This window comes from Patagioenas fasciata, chromosome 5, assembly GCF_037038585.1.
Source record: "Patagioenas fasciata isolate bPatFas1 chromosome 5, bPatFas1.hap1, whole genome shotgun sequence".
Classification (NCBI taxonomy): domain Eukaryota; kingdom Metazoa; phylum Chordata; class Aves; order Columbiformes; family Columbidae; genus Patagioenas; species Patagioenas fasciata.
This window is the reverse complement of record NC_092524.1, coordinates 41,296,614-41,318,274: the sequence shown is the minus strand read 5'-3', so window position 1 is coordinate 41,318,274 and position 21,661 is coordinate 41,296,614. Positions and strand designations below refer to the sequence as shown.

The following is a 21,661-nucleotide window of genomic DNA, read 5'->3' as shown; positions in this document are numbered from 1 at the left end:
AGTTTCTTAGGTGGTTATATGGGGGACCACAGCTTGCAGATTCATATTGAAGTCTGTTTTATCTATTTTATATTGTATTTCCATCAAATTGCAAATATTTGCAGTTTCCCTTCTGTGCTCTTTTATGCCATTTAATCTTCCTTTTTCTTTTGGAAGTAAAGAAATAAAGTTGTTAAGTAAGTTATTTGTGTCTTCATGATTGGCTTTCTTATAAAGATAGATCAGGAGGAGAAAAAGTTTAAAAAGATAAATTATAATCTTTTGGGATTTGTGTGTGAAGATAATTCCGTTCCCTCCAGAAGTACTCCAGTGTTCTCAATTGCTTACAATTTTTCTTGGTATTTAAAAATTTGACAGCAAAGGCTTTTCATGTTAATAAGTCAGAGTTTCTGTTTAACTAGATATACTACATATGTGGATATTTACTCTGGGCAAGTCTTTTCTCTGTGTTTAAAAAAAAAAAAAAAAAAAATTGAAACCGAAGACGACAAACAACCTAACACTTGACCTCTAGGAATAATTTGTTCTTAATATTTAGACATTCACAAGGAAATACGTCTGTGGTAAGAAGAAGGTTTGAAAAGTGATATGCTATACTTAAGCCCACAAAAAACCTATTTTAAAAAACAGGAATATATTTTCGAGTACTGTTTTTGACTACTATTGATTTGTACTGTAGTAACTGTCAGATAGAACTGTTCTAGGGTGAGAGAGGGAGAGATTTACAGTGCTGTATGAAATTGCACTTTTAAAATGTAATGGAATAGTTTTGATCGTGCAAAGTCTAACTAGGAGTAATTGGCTTACGTATTGAATAAATAAAATATTTTTACAGAGTTGGTGATACCCTCTCTGGCCTCCCAAGTCTCAATCCGCAAACTAACATACATACATACGTGGCAGGTAAATGAAACACAGGCCAAAACTCAGATGAAATCTATTGATTTTTATAATGTTCTCAGCTGCTAAGAGGAAATTAATAGATTCTAAAGGTACCTGTTTCCATGTAAAATTTTCATCTGTATAATTTGGTTTTGCCAGTCTGCTGTTGAGTACAGGATTAAGATCTTTGTTAAACAGGCCTATGAGAATAAGCTAACAGCATAGTTGCCCTCCAGACATGAGCCTGCATCTATTTCTTTAATGATTCTTTTAGAGGTGAAGTGAGATGTCAGGAAATGGTTTTTAGAGAAGCAAGATCCGTTTTCCTACCATTATTCTTGAACTTTTCAAAATTTATGTGTTCATTCATATTCAGCATGTAACCTCTGATTTCTTTTCTGAAGAAGTGTTAGTTAACCAGTTGTTCTCCATACTTACTTTTCTCAAACTATTTCTCCAGTAACACATCCCTGTAAAACTTCATCCTCTTTTCTTCAAGTCACTTCTCCATTTTGTTTGAGATCTTTTTGAATTCTAATCCTATCACTTAATGTGTTTGCTGTCCATCTCAGTTCCATATTGTGGGAAAATTTCCGAAGAATTTTCTCTGATCCTCATCAAGATAGTCAATGAAATAGTTGTAAAGAACAGAACCAAGACCAGGTTCTCCTTTAGGACCTGCCCTTCTCAGCCTTCTTCAGTATGTCCTTGATTTCTGGCAGTGCTAAGTACTCCATTTGGGTCTAGTTATCCAGTCAGTTTTGTCTCTGTTTTAAGATAATTTCAGACAACTGTTGTCAAATTTTCTTCTAATAATGTCATGTCAAGCAATATTTGAAGATGTGTGAAAATTAAAATACATTTTTATATCTAATGGTCTTTCATTAAGTCCTACTTGGCTGCAGCCATCCATGAGCTTTCAAATGCAGTTGCCAAGGGTATTAAAATTGCTTTGAATTGTTTTATAAAATGCTAGATGAAGTTCTTCAAAGCTGTCCTTTTCTGGAAACATTTACTTTGCATGAATACTCTGATTTTGTTTTCTCTGGCCTGGATTAGTCATCTTTGTTCTGGTGATGTTTTTAATGAAGCTTGATTGAAAAAAACAAACAACAAAAAACCCCCAACCAACCAACACACATTTGTTTTTTGACGTCTTTTTATATTACCAATCTCTCCAGAGAGTAGCAGATAAACTTTCATTTTACGTCTAAGGCTATAGAACTGTAGTGATAGTCTTTCTTACTATTGCTGATGATTTTTACTAATGCAATCTCCTGTGCCCTTTTGGTTTTTTTGGTCTTGCCTGAATTGTTTATAGTGTTGTTTTGTACTCAACCTTTTTAATTATACTAAGTTTCCACTTTCTAAATGTCTTCTTTTTTAAGTTTGAGGTTAATCAAAAACACATGATTTTCCTAGTTCAGTCTTTTAGTACACTTGCTGTTTTTTTTGTTGACTTGTTTACTTTTTAATGGAACTGCAGGTTTGGGTTCCTACTTAGACTTTTCTCAACTCTGAGATTATTGAGGACTACAAGGCCATTGCTGTCATTTTATTCTTATTCCTGTTTTCCCTGAGGAATGTGAACTCTTTTATGGTGCAGTTGCTCTTTGCAAATGTACTTTTCACCTTCTCATTTGCAGTCATTTTCCTTTGTATTGATTGTATTCAGAATTTGAAGAGTCTTTTACTGCTTTTTTCACCTTCTAATAATGTTTACCAATGCATTCTGAGAACTTGAGGAACAGTCTGATGCCTTAGTGACTAGTAAAATATAAAGAGAAAGGAAGAAGGATTTTATTTGTGCAGTTTGTTAAATGTCTTGGAGCATATGGTCACATGGAATATTTATCACCTGTGGGAAATTTGCACCAGGTGTTGGTCCTAGGTGTGTTACCACACATCTGTGAGTGATGCAGAGCAGACTTTTCTACAGATTTGTGTGCATACACAGGGAACATACTGCTTGGGAAGCTTTGAGAGGATACACTTTCTTTCTGGTACAGTAGATACCTTTGTCTGCCTTTCATGTACAGTGCTTCTGTGCACAACTTTAACTTTGGTTCCACAGGAGGGGAAGCTGTGCTGGTTGTACCAGTGATGTGTTTCACTGTGTACTGTGCCTCCAAGAGTGGATGCAAGGTGCGTTTGCACCTGAAAGAAACTCTTCAGTAGGCCAAGCTGCTAGTCCGGATGTATGTCTGTCTCCTTCTGTACTTTTCTCACAAATCCCTGAGAAATTACGGTTCTGTGCTTTGAATTAGTCTGCTAGCTATTTAGAAGACTGATACAGCTCATTTTTAAGAGTCATATGAACTACTTCACCAGTTAATTAAATCCTAATTATACATTAGAACATCCATATCCTCTGGTTTATTCTCCATATTTTATGTAGTAAGCCGTTTTGTGTGAGGTCTACAAGTTGGTGTTACTATGAGTAGCCGTCACTATCCTGTTTCATACAAAGCATGTGCTCATGCCACAAAGGCAGTGAATGGTATCCTGGGTGGCATTAGACAAAGCATTGCAAGCAGGTCAAGGAAGGTCATCCTTTGTCTCTTCTCGGCACTGGTGAGGGCACACCTGGAGCATTGTCTCCAGTTCTGGGCTCCTCAATACAAGAGAGATGTGGCCTGGATAGAGTTCAGTGAAGGACCACAACTATGATTAAGGGACTGGAGCATCTCTCCTAGGAGGAGAGGCTGTGAGAGCTGGGACTGTTCAGCCTGGAGAAGAGGCGGTCAGTACCTGATAGGAGGGTGTAAAGAAGTTAGTCAGGTGCTTTTCAGTGGTGCCTAGTGCCAGAACCAGAGATAATGTGTGCAAGCTCCAACACAGGAGGTTCCATCTGAACGTCAGGAAACACTGTTTTATTGTGAAAGTGACTGAGCACTGGCACTAGTTGCTCAGAGAGGTTGTGGAGTCTTCCTCCTTGGAGATACTTAAAAGCTGTCTGGACATGGTCCTGGGCAGCTAGCTCTAGGTGACCTGGCTTGATTAGCGAGGCTGGAGCAGATGACCTCCAGAGGTCCCTTCCAACCTCAGCCACTCTGTGATTCTGTGAAATAAGGCAATGAACAGGAATTGACTCTGTCAATTGTTAAAGCATAATCACACTCCTGGAAATTTAACCATTTTGCCCGGACTCCTATACTGAGAATTTCTGGGGTGTTTCAGTGAGTGATTTGTGGCAGGTATCCACAAACTTAATAGGCTAATTAGATTTATTGTCATAGGCTCAAAGATGTTTGGACTGGCACTTGCTTGTCTGCTTGTACTGTGATTTATGCAAAGCTTACAACATTTTTCTATATCCTATCAAAGAGTATTTTCCAAAAAATAATTCTGGGCCATGCTACTGGGAGATCATGTGGCTTTTATACCCAACACTGTATATTTAGTCAACTTGTAGGATGGGCTCTATAAATAGTACACTGATACATAGATGGAAAATCTTACGGCTTTTGGTAGAGTTCCTGAGCTTTGTTGTGATATGTGTAATATTTGAAAGCATAATCTGAAAGTAGTTTATACCAATTGGAGGTATAGAAAGAATAGTTTATCAAATGAACAAACCATCTAAAAATAAACTAATATGGTAATATGGTAATATGAATTCTTGTCTCTCAATAACTTTATCTGTTCACCAAAAGAAATGTAGCTGAAAGCAATGTCTTCTACATGTGGATGCACTTCAGTAAACATTTGTAAATTTTTTAATGGTTATATCAGGAAAGTAGATTTTCCTTATTTATGTTTGCAGAAATTATTTTGAACTTTATTAACAGTGTTTCCAAAGGCATACCTTGGGAAATGATTTATTGAAGATCTCATTTAGTGATTTACTGAAGATCTAATATGCAAGGAAGAGTAACAGATAGACACAAACCCCATTAAATGTCACTTAAAAAATATGAACAATCTACTTGTGCATGCTGAGTTACATCAACATTAAGTAGTAGAATAAAAGAATAAAAGTTATATTTCAATCCTAGTTGATGAAGAAAAGAGTCTAAAAAAAGTTAAGTAAAATGTAAAATTCATAATCTTCATCTCATCTGCATGAGTCTCCACTATCTCCACTACTTGGTTTTATGTAATGGATTTGAGTGAAGTTATGGAATGTCTTGAAACAGTGGATTATCTTGTCTGGAGTATGTGGGATCACTTGTAGTTTCTCTGAAGGATGTGTGTATCTTACATAGTTTTTTCTACCAACTCTATAAAGAGGGTTTTTATTTAATAGATGAATGTGATTAGGAATTATCAACAGAAATACGTACATATATACATATATATAAAAAGATTGAAAGGTTATCCTTCCTCCCCAAAATCACGAAGTGTAAATCAGTTTTACGAACCTGTCGATTTCAGGACTACATGAAGGCATTTGAGTGACAAAGTTTAAACCATCAATAATATTCTCTGTAGGAACTATAAAGTAAACAGGAGGGGTTTTGGAACAATGTCTACTCAGGCAGCTTGGCATCTGCATCCTAAAATTGTCAAATGCATGTCTTGGTGATTCAAGGTGGTCTCCGTTTTTCTATCAGACAAGATTCAGAGAAGGGCAACCATGAGTTTTCCTTAACCATTTCTGATGTCTTCAAGATAAATAAGGCTTGTTTGGCTCAGTTTAGCGATAAAGCAGTGGCCACAGGGATGTTGCACATGGGAAGTGATACTGTATTTCAGTTGAAAACTAAGAATTACATTTTTAGTATTTATGAGGTTGCATGTTCGAAGGTTGGAAAATCCTTCCGGTTGAAAGAAACAAGCTGGAATGGTTTTCCGGAATCTTCTGATCTACATTGATTGGCATGTCTAAAAATAGACAGAAAATTGCTGTGCTTTAATAGGACAAATTGATTCATGTTTCAGTATGTTGAACACCTTAGGATATAGCAGTAGAATGTAAATTTAAGACTGTGCGTCAGGTTGTTTGCCCTCATAATAGTAAATATTTTGAACGAAAACCAGATACTCTGAAGTTTTCTTCAATTCCAGCATTTCGTATTTATGATATTAGTATGCATGAATGCCTGTGAAAAAGAGCTGCAGCTGAAGGGGTGTGCTTTTGCTCGTCATACACTAAACCTAATTTGGTCTTTGTCTTGTGAAATGTGAAGGATGTGGAGGGAATTTGAACTAGGGTTCTAATAATTTCTGCACTTTTTTTTTATTCTCCAAGTAATTTGCCTGACCTTCTTGGGATCATAGTGAAGCGGAAGCTGTGTTGTCATGCAAGGAGAACCAGTCAGTTGAGCAAACAGTGAGCAATATAATTGGAATACGTAACTTAGAGGAAAAAGCGGGGAGCCAGATGAGAAAAAAATAGCTGGGGATGTATTTATGTTTTGGGAATATTTATTTTTACAACTGAGAATAAGCACAATTTTTTAAACTATAGAAATACAGGTCTAGTTTAGATGTAGAATTTTGGAGCATATAGGTTTGTCTGCATTGTCTTTATGAAGAAGGGACTGTAGAAGAAAAATTCTGCAACTAAATTTAAGATTCAATTTATTAAATCAGTTCAGGTTAAGAAACCTTTAAAACTCAAGTTGGGGAACCTAAAAAAAAAAAAGAATGGCAGTTGCATTTTTATTTACAACTCTTTGTTAAGGGGATGTAACTCACTCCTATAAATAAGTGTAAATGTTAAGTTTCATGAAAGGTACAAGAAGTAACTATGATCAGAGATAGTATGCTAAAAAATGTACAAGAAAATGCTGCAGTTTATGCTCAGAATGTTGTGTGTTAATCTTGACTGCATTTTTCCATAGAGAACAAATTTGGTCTAAGCTGATTAGAAAATACTGCACTTCTGCCTCGGTTCGAGTTTGAAGATATAGAACTTTCCTGTGGTTTGAAAAAGTCTTAAGAATATCATTATTTTTAGAACAAATCTTTTACTGATTATAAACAAGCTAACTAACTTCCTTAGTGCTCTCTGTCACTGGCACAGGTTTTCTACATTTATGTCAGGATAAGGATAGTCGCCTGCATTCCTTAAAATAAATTAAGCAACAATAAAATAAATACTTGAGACCGGATGGAAGTGGTCATTTAGATCTGATCTCCAAGCCTGGAGAAATAGTTGTCTGTGAACTTTTAATTTGCCACACACTTCCAATGTTAGGCTATTCTGTGTTTGTTTTTCCATCAACTGTGTGCCCTATTTGCACATGCATGCTTCTCGCATAGCTTCCTGAATGTCAGCCAGCACCTGAGGGCACTTCAGATTGTGTATCCACAAAAGGAATCTGTTTCCTGGGGAACCTGATTTTTTTTTTCTTTTTTTTCCTTTTTTTTTTTTTTTTTTACCTTTAGGATTCATTTAAAGGAAGCCATGCAGTTTTTTCAGAGCTGTAGAAATACTTAGACAAATGGGTTTAGGAGACCAAAGTCACATGAGAGTAAATTTTTACTAGTCAATGCATGTGCTAATGTAACTGCAAGAGACAGCTATTGGAAGAAACAAATTTGCAGAGTGCTTGGCTCCATTGCTAATAAAACCTCAGCTCTCCCTAGCATCTGATAATTGACTAGGGTTTTTTGAAGGAAACCTAGGGAACAAGAACACAGTGGAATTTACTGACTGAAATCAGGCATGAAGAAGTGTAGGAAACCCTTTTTTTAAATAAAAAATAAATCAGGTTTTTGTTGTTGTTGTTTTTTTTTTAACCTGAGGATGAGATACTCCATAAAATGTACAAACTGAGATTGACCTTTACAAATATAGAAAACACAGTTGAGGCGGAGCTGTAAAACTGTCAACATCTGCTTCTCTGTGCAGCCTCTGTATCTGGAACCACTTACATGCTGTGTCCTAATTTATGTGCAATAGCAGAGCAGGAAATCATGTTTGTACTGCTCACTGCACAAATATCTTGCAGTAGTGAAGATCTAGTAGATTTAAAGCAATAGGTCCATTCCAGCTGTTCCACTGGCAAAGAAAGCATTTCTTATTTATTTTTTTCTAATGAACAGAAGACAAGTAGACGTGTCTGGAAGAGGAGGGGTATCACGTAACCCAGTACTAAACTAAAGCAAAATTTGAAGTGCACCCAAAGGAGGAGTACATATGTGTTTGAATTTTTGGGTTGTACCTCTGGGTTGAACTAGGACTGAATAGTGAAGGACACTGTTGCCAATATGAAATCATTTTCATTAGTTGCAAAGTTTGAAGTGTATGTGGTGAAAGAGGCAGGAAAAAAGTGGAAAAAGAGAAGGGATAGTGGCATAGTTTATAAAGTTGGATACCATTTTGGGGATTTGTATTCATCTCCCATACCTGCTGCTAAATGACTTTGTAAAGCAAGTCAAGTTACTTTTCACTAATACTGCACCATTACTTTCTGTGTATCCAGTCTGGAACCATGAGACCTGGCTTGTGGAAGTGTGGGAGATTGCAACTGCAAGGACATGAAGTGCTTCATTTTGAATGAACTGAGTGTCTTGTAACAAATACAGACTTATTTCGAGTATAGGGAAAGGGCAAAAAGGACGCAACTATTGTAGCTTTATCTTCTCAATTACTCTTCATCACTATAACTTGCAGTGCTGTGAAAAGCATTTTCTCCCACTGTTCATGCTGTGGCTCCAACCTCATCCCTTTTTTATATTAAATGACACCGAGAATGTGCCACCTTAATTTCTGGGTTTGCATTAAATGTATCAGCCACATGTAAAAGGAAGTAATCTGGAAAACCAACAAACAAACAGAAACGTGTAAGATCAAACTGAGCACAGGCAACTACTTTCTGCTTACTCTTCCTTTGACTAAGTTCCTAATAATTCAAACAGATGTATTCATATTTCTTATTTCACATAACTCTTCTCATAGTAATATTTTTGGAAAGATTAATATACTATAGCAATGAGTATCATACAAAAGTAATTGAGAAAATTTATTCAAACATTGTTAAACAAATTACCAACATCTTAAAATAAGTTGCTGCATACTGTGTGTGAACAGTAAGGAGAAAACAAACCATATAGTCCCAGGCCTGGAGTGATGGATGAGTCAGAAGTGGTACAAATACAAGTGTAGTGACTATCAGTATTGTGGTTCTGCAAAGCAGATAAAATGTTCATAGGCAGCCTTAATTTTGGCACTTCTGAGGTTTAAAATGCCTGGCTTTGCAAACTTAAAAATCTTTTTGGTGTGTTCAGATGCAGAATGTAGTAGTTCAGAAACACAAATGGAATGGAAATTATTTGTAGTGATGTTTTTGTACATTGTCATTAGGCTTGGAAACCTGAAACCCTTCTTATAGTTTTGCCAATTGACTAATAAACTAGACAAATATGTGTAATGTTTCTGTTTTCATCCTGCAACTTGTCATGTCATCACATTCGGTGATGAAATATTGTATGTTTGGAAAATATCTGTAAACACTTCAGATTTAGCAAAATTCCGAGATACAGCTATAATTAAATGTTTTTGCCAAACTGATTTTGGGTAAGTAGTTCAAATGGTCAAAGTTTCTGTTTTCCTGGGTCATTTGTTGAACAGTATAACAGAAGAAAATCCCTGCAAGGACAAAGAATTTGCAAGTAAGTCATATGGTTCTTGTGAATTATAATTTTTAAATGAATCAGATTCATATTCAGAAGTGGTTCTAATTTGTACTCACATGCTCTAATTTAAAAATATATTGTGTGCATTAGGTTTAAGAGCACTAATGTCTTAAATGAATGCATTTTATATATGGGAACACATTATATATGGTAACTAATGCTAATGAGCAGCCTAGTAAATTGAATTCAACTCCATAATCTTGCATCAAAGTCCATTCATTACTCTTACAATCTAATGATTTGGAACTTCATGGTGTAATTAACTTTACTTCTTCTAGGCAACGAAATGTGTTGCCCCTTCTGCAAACATGTGCAGGACTTGGAAATTTATTTTATTTGAACCCCCTGCGGCAAGTACTTTCTGTACAGGGAAGAAAGTTTAAAAAAATCACTTGCCTCATAAAGGGCACAAAATGTGCATACCACTACTGACATGCTTCTACTTAAAACAAAACACCTGCAGTAGAAATTCTATTTAATTTTTCCTCAGTTGCCATCACTTATTTCTGCTTAAGGGATGCAGGTAGGAAAGGGATCAAAATGGCCATAGCATTTGTAGCCCTGGTGGTAAAAAATTGGCTTGATTTCTTTAAGTTTTTTAAATGATACTTGATTTCTCTTCTGGTCTCCCTGCTGTACCAATCTGTGTCTTGGACATAAGGGCTTTGCATCAAAATCTCAGAAGCCAGACCCATTGTTTGTCCAGCCAAGTACTCCTGTTTCCACCAGTAGTATTTAGGAGAAGCTCTTTAAGGAGCCAGCTCAAGCCTGGCCCCTCTTATGAGCTCATTTTGCATGCTGCCCCCCAGCTCCGTATAATTGATTAGGAATTTTAGAGGGCACATACATTCTTATTTTAGTATATGTTTTGAAACTGTGGTCCATTTACTTGTCTAATGCCTTTTTGATCCTGTTAGTGCTTCTGCTTCCACACTTCCCTGCCATAAATTCCATATATGCCATATAAAAAAGAGCTTGCAGATTTTCTCTAAGTTGGTATACTCTGTGTGTGCAGAACCTGAGGCATTTCTTGCTGGATGGCTACTTCCAAGTACAGGGGAAGGGTTGTCTGTAGTTGTCAGCTGGAACATGCAAAGAGCTGTGCATGTGTAAATCACATTCTCTCAACAGTGATAATTTTCTCATACTTCGTAGTCAGCTTGAGTCTTTCATAACGTATTCCAAAAATACCCAAAAGATTTTGGAACTACGGGCCTGAATGAAGGTGAATGGTGAATGCAGCTACATCAATTGTTCTGGTACGTTGTACGTCTGCCTTGCACCCTCTTTGATGAGATCCTTGCAGCTATTCAACAGTCAGATGTAGTTTTCATGTGGGGAAAAAAGCAGTTGTCCTCTGCCTCATGATGGAGACTACCAGTAGGGCAAAATGATGAACATGTGTATCTGAGTATTAGATACCTCGTACTTTAAGTCTGCTTAGGTTGACTGAGTATGAGCTAGCTGAAGCTTTGACAGATAGTGAAGTGTGGCTGCAGCGACCATGAGATGGTGGAGTTCAGGATCTCATGTGGCAGGAACAGAATACCAAGCAGAATTGCAGTCCTGGACTTCAGTAGGACCAACTTTGGCCTTTTCAAACAATTATAGGAGAAATCCCATGAGCAAGGCTACTTGAAGGTAAAGAGACCCAAGACAGTTGGTTAGCCTTGAGGAACCAAGCTCAAGATCAGAGCATCCTGGCACTTAGGAAGTCAAGTAAGGGAACCAGGAGACCTGCTTTGTTAAACAGGGATCTGCTGGGCAAGCTCAAGTGGAAGAGGAGAGTTTACAGATCATGGAAGGAGGGGCTGGCCACTTGGGAAGAATATAAAGCTGTTGTCAGAGGATATAGGGCGGCAACTTAGAAAGCTAAGGCCTCCTTAGAATTACACCTGGTGAGAGGGCTCAAGGACAACAGAAAGAACTTTTTCAAATACATGGCAGATAAAACTAACACTAGAGGCACTTCAGTTCAAGAAGGACAGGAAACTGCTGGGGAGAGTCCAGTGCAGAGCAAAGAAGATTAAGGGAGTGGAGCATCTCCCTTATGAGGAAAGGCTGAGGGAGCTGGGTCTCTTTAGCTTGGAGGAGACTGAGGGGTGACCTAATTAATGTTTATAAATATATAAAGAGTGAGTGTCACGAGGACGGAGCCAGGCTCTTCTCAGTGACAGCCAATGGACAAGGGGCGATGGATTCAAACTGGAACACTGGAGGTTCCACTTAAGTATGAGAAGGAACTTCTTTATAGAACACTACAACAGGCTGCTCAGGGAGGTTGTGGAATCTCCCTCTCTGGAGGCATTCAAAGCCTGCCTGGACGCCTTTCTGTGCAACCTCATCTAAGTGTTCCTGCTCCAGCGGGTGGATTGGACTAAATGATCTTTTGAGGTCCCTTCCAATACCTAACGTTCTGTGATGGTTAAATTATTTCAGTCATGTTTGATGCTGTAACTGATCCTTCAGTGTATTTCAAGTCCATCCTAACTGCAAAGTAAAATGTTTAAGTTATAATGTAAACATAGATCATTTGGTTATCCATCAATCCAAATTCGTCATGACTTGTGTTCTGTGGGCCTGAGTTGAATATTTCAAGGACACTAGATTTTTTGCAGTGTGTGTTGTGTTTTTTTTTTTTTTTTTTTGGAAAGCTTGGAAAACTCAATACTTAGGATGCCTCACATATATAAAACGCTCCTGTATATTTATTGTAATTGTCACTTCTGAACAGAATATGAAAAACCTCCTTACATTTTTGGGTAGCTGGGAGTAATCTGTCATACAGAAAAACAACAGTTTTTAATTCAGTATGTGCAATTACTTTTTCTGAGATTATTTTAATATGTTAAACTCAGTAATGAATTATTTCTTTCACTTTGTGTTTCCTCTGGCAGATTATTAGAAAACAAAACTTTTCTCTAAATGTTGGTGTTTTATTTATGCATCTCTTGAGCCATCCTAATTCAGAAGAAGAGGAAGAAATAGATACATCTGAATAAAAACAATAGCAAACATCCTTGCTTAACTTATGTTTATTACTAAATGTGAAGAATAGAGACTAAATTGCTCAGGAAGAAATGTTGCAGGATACAAAAACAATTTGCACAAACAATTTGTTCAAACTTTGCACAATTTTTCCAACTCAACTGGTGAGCTATTAAGAAGAGAGTGACTTGGACACTTGCAGCTGTTACCTTTCTTTATTTCTGCATCTGTATCTCTACTCTGGAGCAAGGTAGGGATATATCTTCTGAAGGCCAGTGAGAATATTGTCTTCTCACAAGGTGGTAGGATGATGGTTGCTGTGGAGTGCGTCACTCACAATGGTGCTGGGCAGGCTGTCAGAAGGAGGATTTTGATGCATTTCCCTTTGTCCCCACTCCCCAGAAAGACCACCAGTAATCATTGCATCTGTCTTGTCAGACTGAATACTCAGTGACATGTGATTTACAAATATGGATCCACAGCTGAGAAAGACAATCTGGCAGGTTTTTTTGGTTTTCAGCTGTTTAACTAATTGCTATGTATGTGAAGACCATTAAGTGGAAATAGAAAGAGACCATATGAATTTTAATTATCATGAAATACAAACCCCTACACTAACCTTGCTCTAAAAAAAAAAAAAAAGCTTTATCTACAGATAGAAAGTGGTATTTATTTTTTCATTGTGTGGATTACATTCTTTTGTAGTGTATTTAATGTAGAATTAATGTAATATGATGACCTTTGCACTTTTGAATCAATGCTTGCTTGAAAAGTAATTGTTCTTAAGTTTGGCTACATAGCAAAAAGGCATTACAATATGAAGTTATTGTATCCTTTGTTACCTCTTTTGGCCATTGCATGTTACTACATACTACATACTGTTTTATATCAAATCTCTAAAAAAAGTTTTGGTTCCTGACTTTTTTTTAGTAAAAACATGTTTATTCTATGTAATATGTTTTAGGAAGATGTTTAGGAAATTTAGATTTAATTTTAATGAAGAAGGCAATATACACACACTTCATAGAATGTCCTGAGATGGAAGGGACTCACAAGGATCACTGAATCTGACTCGTGTCGCTGCACAGGACAGCCCCAAAATTCACACCATGTGTCTGAGGGCATTGTCCAATCACTTCTTGAACATTGTCAGGCTTGGGGCTGTGACACCTCCCTGAGGACCCTGTTCCAGTGTTCTACCACCCTCTGGGTGAAGAACCTTTTCCCAATGTCCAACCTAAACCTTTCCAGCACATCTTTCTGCCACTACCTCGGGTTCTGTCATTGGTCACCAAAGAGAAGAGTTCGATGCCTGCCCCTTCTCCTCCCCTTGTGAGGAAGCCATAGACCGTGATGAGGTCTCCCCTCAGTCTCCTCCATGCTGAACAAACCAAGTGACTTCAGCTGCTCCTCATATGGCTTCCCGTCCAAACCTGTTACCAACTTTGTGGACCTCCTCTGGACACTCTCCAGCACCTTTATATCCTTTTTATCCTGCGGTGCCCAGAACTGCACACAGTGCTCCAGGTGAGGCTGCACCTGAGCAGAGCCGGACAATCACCTCCCTCTCCCCGCTGGCAATGCTGTGCTGGATGCACCCCAGGACACGGGTGATCCTCTTGGCTGCCAGGGCACACTGTTGGCTCATGTTCAACTTGGCATTGACAAGAACCTCCAGCTCCCTCTCTGTGGAGCTGCTCTCCAGCATCTTGTTCCCCAGTCTGTATGTACAGCCAGGATTGCTGTGTCCCAGGTGGGAAATCTGGCAGTTAATCTTTTTGAACTTCATGCAGTTGGTGATTACCCAGTTCTCCAATTCGTCCAGATCCCTCTGCAGGGCCTCTCTGCTCTTGACAGTGTCAGCAGCTCCTCCCAATTTAGTATCATTGGCAAACTTCCTTAGCATTCCCTCAAGTCCTGCATCCCCAAGGCACTTATGAAGACAGTGCTGACCCTAAGACAGATCCCTATGGAACCCCAATAGTGACTGGTCACCAGCCCGACATAACCACATTTACCAGAATCCTTTGAGCCCAGCCCATCAGCCAATTGCTCACATGCTGTATTGTGTGTTCACCCAGCTGTATGCTGGACATCTTGTCCAGGAGGATACCGTGAGAGAGACAGTATTACAGGCTTTACTTAAATCCAAAAAGATCATGTTGACAGGCTTCCTTTGATCAACTAGGTGGGTAACCTTGTCATAGAGACAAAGTATCACAGTATCACAGTATCACAGTATGTTTGGGATTGGAAGGGACCTCAAAAGATCATCTAGTCCAATCCCCCTGCTGGAGCAGGAACGCCTAGGTGAGGTCGCACAGGAATGTGTCCAGGCGGGCTTTGAATGTCTCCAGGGAAGGAGACTCCACAACCTCCCTGGGCAGCTTGTTCCAGTGCTCTGTTACCCTCACTGAGAAGAAGTTCTTTCTCAAATTTAAGTGGAACCTCTTGTGTTCCAGCTTGATCCCATTGCCCCTTGTCCTATCATTGTTTGCCACTGAGAAGAGCCTGACTCCATCCTCGTGGCACTCACCCTTTATATATTTATAAACATTAATAAGGTCACCCCTCAGTCTCCTCTTCTCCAAACTAAAGAGACCCAGCTCCCTCAGCCTTTCTTCATAAGGGAGGTGCTCCACTCCCTTAATCATTTTTGTTGCCCTACGCTGGACCCTCTCCAGCAGTTCCCTGTCCTTCTTGAACTGAGGGGCCCAGAACTGGACACAATATTCCAGATGGGGTCTCACCAGGGCGGAGTAGAGGGGAAGGAGGACCTCTCTCGATCTACTGACCACCCCCCTTGTAATACACCTAAGGATGCCATTAGCCTTCCTGGCCACAAGGGCACAGTGCTGGCTCATGGTCATCCTGTTGTCCACCAGGACCTTCAGGTCCCTTTCCCCTACACTGCTCTCTAAGCAGTAAGTTTGTTAAGCAGGACCTTCCGCTTGTGAATCCACAGTGACTGGGACCAATGACTGCTTTGTCATTCAGGTTTTTTTCCAGTAGCTTCCAGAACAATCTTCTCCATGATTTTACCACAAACAGAAGTGAGACTGACAGGCCTCTAGTTGCCCCAGGGTCATCCCTGTTGCCCCTGAAGATTTGTACAATGTTTGCCAGCTTCCAATCAACTGGGACCTCTCCAGATTCTCAGGAGTACTAAATCACAGAGATAGGTCTCGCTATGACCTCAGCCAGCTCTTGTAGTAGCCTCTGATGAATCCCATCAGGCCTCATTGATTTGTAGGGATCTAGCTGGAGCAGCAAATCCCACATAAATTCTGGATTGATTGGGAGTTAACTGTTCATGCACCCATGGCTTTCTAGCCTAGACCTCTGGGTGCTCCCAAGCCCATCTTCAGTGTTGAAGACCAAGGCGAAGAAAACATTAAATGTTTCTGCTCTGATAATGTGTTTAAAAGTCTGTTTGAAACCTGTTAAAAAATTTAAAACATAAGTCATTCTCTCCTAAGTCTTTGATCTCTGTGTTTTGACGTATTGCTGTGGATAGAACTGACCTTATGTATGGACTGTGGTGTGAAATGTGGTATGAAAGTGCTGACAGTAATTTACTATTACTTTCAATATTTTGTCTCTGTTGTGAAAGTTTTAGTCTTTGGCACTTTCATGTAAGTGACTGAGTCATTACATCACTGTGCTTTTATTTTTTCATCTTTAAAAAGCATTAGTATATTTCACTATTTCTATGGTGGTGTGCTTTGAGATCAGTGGACAATGCTTACAGAAGTGTTACTGGCAGTAGTAGTATATAACTATTTTAAAACTTTATTTCTATTCAGAATAAAAATAGGTGATTAGTAAAGCATGTAGAAAAAATAGTGCTGTGTGGGCAAAGCTTATTTGTGGGAAATGTGTGTTTTAAAGATGTTTTAAATTGTTAGAGGAATACAATTATACTTATCAGGAAAATAAAATTATTTTGAATTTTAGTTCAGGTCACTTCCCAAATCATAAAATGGGAAGACTGCTGCTTTAAAAATTTCTATACTAGAAAGAAGCAGTGACATTTCTGTCTATATTCTAGAATGTTAGCATGTATATCTGTGTTACTGTGTTTTTGTTAATAGGTTATATACCCGACATGTTGCATTCACACCTCCTTCAGTGACGCACGTTTACTGTTTATGTAGAGTCAACCAGGGCCAATGTCACCGTTTCTGCCAGTTTCATATGGTATATTGCTAAGCAACATGTGTACAAAGGACAGTGTTTACCTTCATTTTTCTCTCTTTCCTGTCCCACTCCAGCCCCCCTCTTCCCTAAAAACTGACATAAGTTGAAAGGTGGGTATTAGCTTGTCAGGCAAAACAGTATTTTTAGTTCATACTCTATGAATGATGGAAGATGCAGTAGGTAGTGAGGATTTTGGATTTTCTTCAGTTTCATTACTTAAATATAGATGACATTCTCAGAAACCTTTTTTTCTTGTAAACGCTATTTTTTTTTTCTTTTGGAATGAATGATTCGTAGTATTTTTTTACACCTCCTGGGCCACATTCACCTCAGAGAATAGTTTGGCAATTCTGTTTCTCTCATATACACATCTATTATACTCTACCTATACAAGCTTTGGGTAAATTGTAGATCTGAGTATCCATTTTAGGTGTTGCTCCTGACCTGTCATCGCACTATCTGTATTCCTGAAGTATGAAAGTATAATGATAGAACATTATACAAATGTATATACACATAGGTAGAGAAAGAGACAGGATTTTCTACAACTGAAGTTCATAGAGTGTGTGATTTTTTGCATTTTTATACAGCAATCCAAACTCTGCTTTAAATTCTGAGGAGAACTAGGAAAAGTATAAGTGACCAAGTTCCTTGGTGTCCTAGTCTCTTAATGAATTTAAACGAAGGAATTACTGTGTCAATACAGTAACTTGTCTGTAAACTTCCATAAGTTTAAATAGATGAAATAAATATACAAGGTAATTTCTGTGTCTGATCCACATGAATCTTCTTAGTTCAATGAAGGTATAGGAACAACAGGTCTATTTTTGGGAGGTACATTAATGAGTGTACCATAACTCAAAGAGAAACTCAATAGTCAACCAAGTTTGTATGGAAAGATAGAAGTAAAAGACACGTTATCTTGCCTTTCAAATACATTTTATCAATTTCACTAGGAAAACTAGGAACCCTTTTATTCTTCAGACAATATACATTGGTTTTTTAGTACTAATTTTACCTATACATTGCAACTTTTCTCTCTATGAAAAGATTTTCCAAGATGTTTCACTGTTTTGTTTTTTTTTTTTTTTCTTCAATATGCTGTGGAGAATTCTCAAATCCAGCTTGTGTTTAGTTAGATTTTTATCTGGTGGTATGTTGTGGATACCTTGTCTTTACTGCTTTTCTAGAAGGAATAGTTTGAGAAATTGATTTCATGAGCCTTCATTATTTGTCTTGGTAGATTTGGACTAGGAGCAGGTGAGTATACTGTTTACTGATAGGTTGTCTTGTAAATATACTGCATTTTAAATCTGAACTGCTTTCTCAGATTTTACCATGAAAATTAAAGGTATTTTACAGGACTCAGATTTTGTATGTGTTTGATATTATTGTTTGCAAATAACATATTGCTAAAGGTGATCAGTAGTAAATTTATTTAATTTTCTTTTTTTTTTACTTGCATTGGCAGAGTGATGGTAGCCTAATTTCTATGTTGTGTTTCCTTTTTTTCTCCATTTTTGAAGAGAAAAAGAATGTCTTTCCCAGAATGTTTGATTACACAAAGGTGAACTCCATTATTTTTCTCATTTGATATTCATTGATTTGCATATTAATGTTTTCAATGGAAACGAAATATGCTAATTTCACAGCTTCTTAGCAGATACCTTAATCATGAGGATATTTGTATGTTTAAAAAGAAATGAGGTAAACTGCAGTGCTGGTTCGTAAAATTATGCTACAGGTCAACCTGAAAATCACGTCTGTTCCAGGGGCCTCATCTCCATAGGGAACAGAACCAGCTGCCACTGAAGTTAAGCCATAAATTAAGAGAATTGTGTTCTGCATTGGTTGTTCCTTCTGCCTTTTACCCTGGTTGTCTAAAGAGTCAAGCAAATGTTCAGTCAGAGTCAGGCTGCAGGTCTTCCAACCCTTTTGTATCTGTTCTTTAGAAATGTGCTTGTACATATATTAAAAATAGGTAGCTTCTTTACCTTCACTTATGACTAGATGGGTAAGGACTTTAGTGTTTTCATCTATTTTAATACAGAGTTAGTGTGGTAAAAGCCAAGAACCACTGTTTTATAATAAAGATACATAGGCAAAACTGAAAAGGAGTTCCTAAGACTTTCAAAACTGTAGCTGTTCTTCTGAGATTAATTTAATCTTTTTCTTAGTGTGAGGTTAATTCCTTCCATGTCTGCAGAGATCATATAGTAATGTCAAGTTGCAACAAACCGAAATACATATAAATGATATTACAACTGACACGTTTTCTATCCTAGTGAAGTAGAAAAGGAAGCAGGTCAGCTGCCGGCTTGGGGGGTTACCCAGGGTGGATACTTAAGCCAGCCAAGCCTCTTCTGTATAGTGATGTGGGGGAAATGAGCTTATGAACGATGCCATTTAGAGCAGCTAAGTTAGGACTTGCCGTAATGACCTGTACAACTGTCTTGGGTTGTTGTTGGTGGTGAGGCTGAGTCATATCAAGTTACTAGAAACTCTTTCAATAAATATTAGATCATGAAGCACTTTAGTTTGTACCGTTCTCAGAGTATTATTTATAGCACTGGTGGGATGTCATGTGTACCCCACTATCACTGTATTTAAACATCATTAATATGTTTTCTCACTTTGTTTTCTTATACTGGATGGTACGTGCTGCATAATTATGTCAGTAAGTTCATGCAGTTTAGAGCTTAGTCATTACATTTCATAGTCAAATTTTGCAATTGTCATCCAAATGTCCTCATTTAAATGAGATACACATCTCATAAGGCTGTCCCAATGAGCAAAATTTAAATAAAATTCATGTCATCTTGTCATTATGAATTCTCTGAAGAGATTTTCTCTTAGACTGTATTTCAGTGTTAACCCAATTCTTCACAATAATTTCAGTAACATTGTTGCTTAACATGAATAAAACATCACATTATACATCTTTTTCTTAAAGAAACCCCAACAACCTTAAAACAACCTGGACTGTGCTGTTATTATTACAATAACAGCAGTGCTTAAAACTAGTTGAATCTTGACTATAGGCTAATGTCTGGAAATTAATATTTTGGTGCCCCTCAAATGACATCTAATTCAAGTTTTGCACAAAGACATTACCAAGACAGACTGATATCATACGATCTCTTGGAGCTAAATCAATATTTAAAAGTCACATTTCCTATATAGTTTCTTAAAAGGAATAATTTAAATTTTCAGTAAGTGAATTTGATGAGGTAAATGTCCTTTTCTGGACTAGATTTCAATTAAGACTAAATAAAATAAATACTTTTTAAAAAACATATGCAGCAGAAATAAGTACAGTTTGTGATATATACTGTTTCAAGCCATTTCTATGAACAGATCTAAGATACTGTTCTCTAATCATATGTTTAGAAGATTGGCTATTTAGTAGATTTTTAGCTTTCCAGATGCTCAAACAATGCACTTTAAGTACAGTATCCATAGATTATCTCCAGAATGCTGTAGATTAGCTATTTTAAGATATGAATTGTGAATAAAAGCTGGAGAAAAAGCAACAGCAGTTGCAAATGTGTTGTCTCAATTAGCTCATTTAAAATGTATTTACAAGTGAAAGAGACAAAGTAGGCGATGTCTGCATGTAACACTGTTACTTCATTAATATTTTATATACATATGTGTGTGTCTATAAATAAAAGCCTCGTGCGAATTCTGTCGAAAGCAAAGATCATCTAAATCAGAGGCCTTTTTTGTTTGTTTATTTCCCCAGGAGGACAGTGCAAGTTGTTATCACCAAGGACTGATTAGGAAATTTTGAACAATAATGAACATAGTTAAATTTTAAGTAGAACTTCTTTCTGTTTAGATTCCCAGAATTCTACAATTTTGGCAGAAAGGTTGCTTCATTGCCAGTTGGAACAGTATTTTTAATTTGCTGTAATTTAGTAATTGTAACTCTTACAAAAATATATTTTATATTGAATAATTTGTGACATGTAATTGTTAGTCATTAAAAATAAGGATTAAATATGTTAATTTTGATTTCAAATAATTGCCTTACAATGCTTTTCTTACTAACAAATAGTACTTGTTGAATCTATGTCTTGTGTTACCTGATTTAGCTAACTTAAAGCAAACCAAGTTTGAAGCTTTATGCTTTTCATCTTCAAATATTTAGGTTGAAGAAATACTTAAGTTTATTTAATGGCTTTTCTGATGAAAGGCATTTCACAGAATCACAGAATGTTAGGGATTGGAAAGGACCTTGAAAGATCATCTAGTCCAATCCCCCTGCTGGAGCAGGAACACCTAGATGAGGTTACACAGGAATGTGTCCAGGCGGGTTTTGAATGTCTCCAGAGAAGGAGACTCCACAATCTCCCTGGGCAGCCTGTTCCAGTGTTATTATTTGCTATTCATTTGCTATTATTTGCTATTAATTTGTTATTATTTGTTATAAGTTGCACAGATACTTTAATGAGAAATCAATGAAGAGTTCTAATAAGTATTATACACAGGTTAGAGCTTACCCAGAAGAGCTTTTTATGGCTTATGTCTCAGTTGTGTTAGTGCAAAGTTGATATAGACCTTACTTTCATTGCAGGAGCTGTCTGTACTGCAGTTGAGTGTATTACAGAATATTTTTTTTTTTTAAAATCAAGAATGACAGGCTATTCAATAATGGTTTAATTTTCTGACTTAGTTTGGTAAAGTGAAAATTGTATCTCATCAAACTTCATATCATACATGGTTAAAAGAGTCTGCAAATATTACATTGTTAGAGCTGTGCTGAATAGAAGTTGAGTTTGAGTGAGTTTCTGCAGAACATGATGGTTCCCTTGTGTTTCAAACTGATGGAGGACAGCTACAGAGCAGACTTGCAGGCCAAAAAGCAGTGTACCTAAGCCCAAAAGAGTAGTCAAGTAACACTGTTAATAAAATTTTAGCCTACTCCAGTGACAACGAAAATATGATAAAATGCTTTATTTGTTAATTTGATTTAACTGGTCACATGCTTTCAAAATCA

The 21,661-nt window shown here is 37.3% G+C and overlaps 1 protein-coding gene across 4 annotated transcripts in view; it reads left to right on the top strand.

The window, feature by feature from the left end:
- PRKD1 (protein kinase D1) overlaps positions 1-21,661 on the top strand; it is a 134,405-nt gene that overhangs the window by 16,131 nt on the left and 96,613 nt on the right. The window lies entirely within an intron of this gene.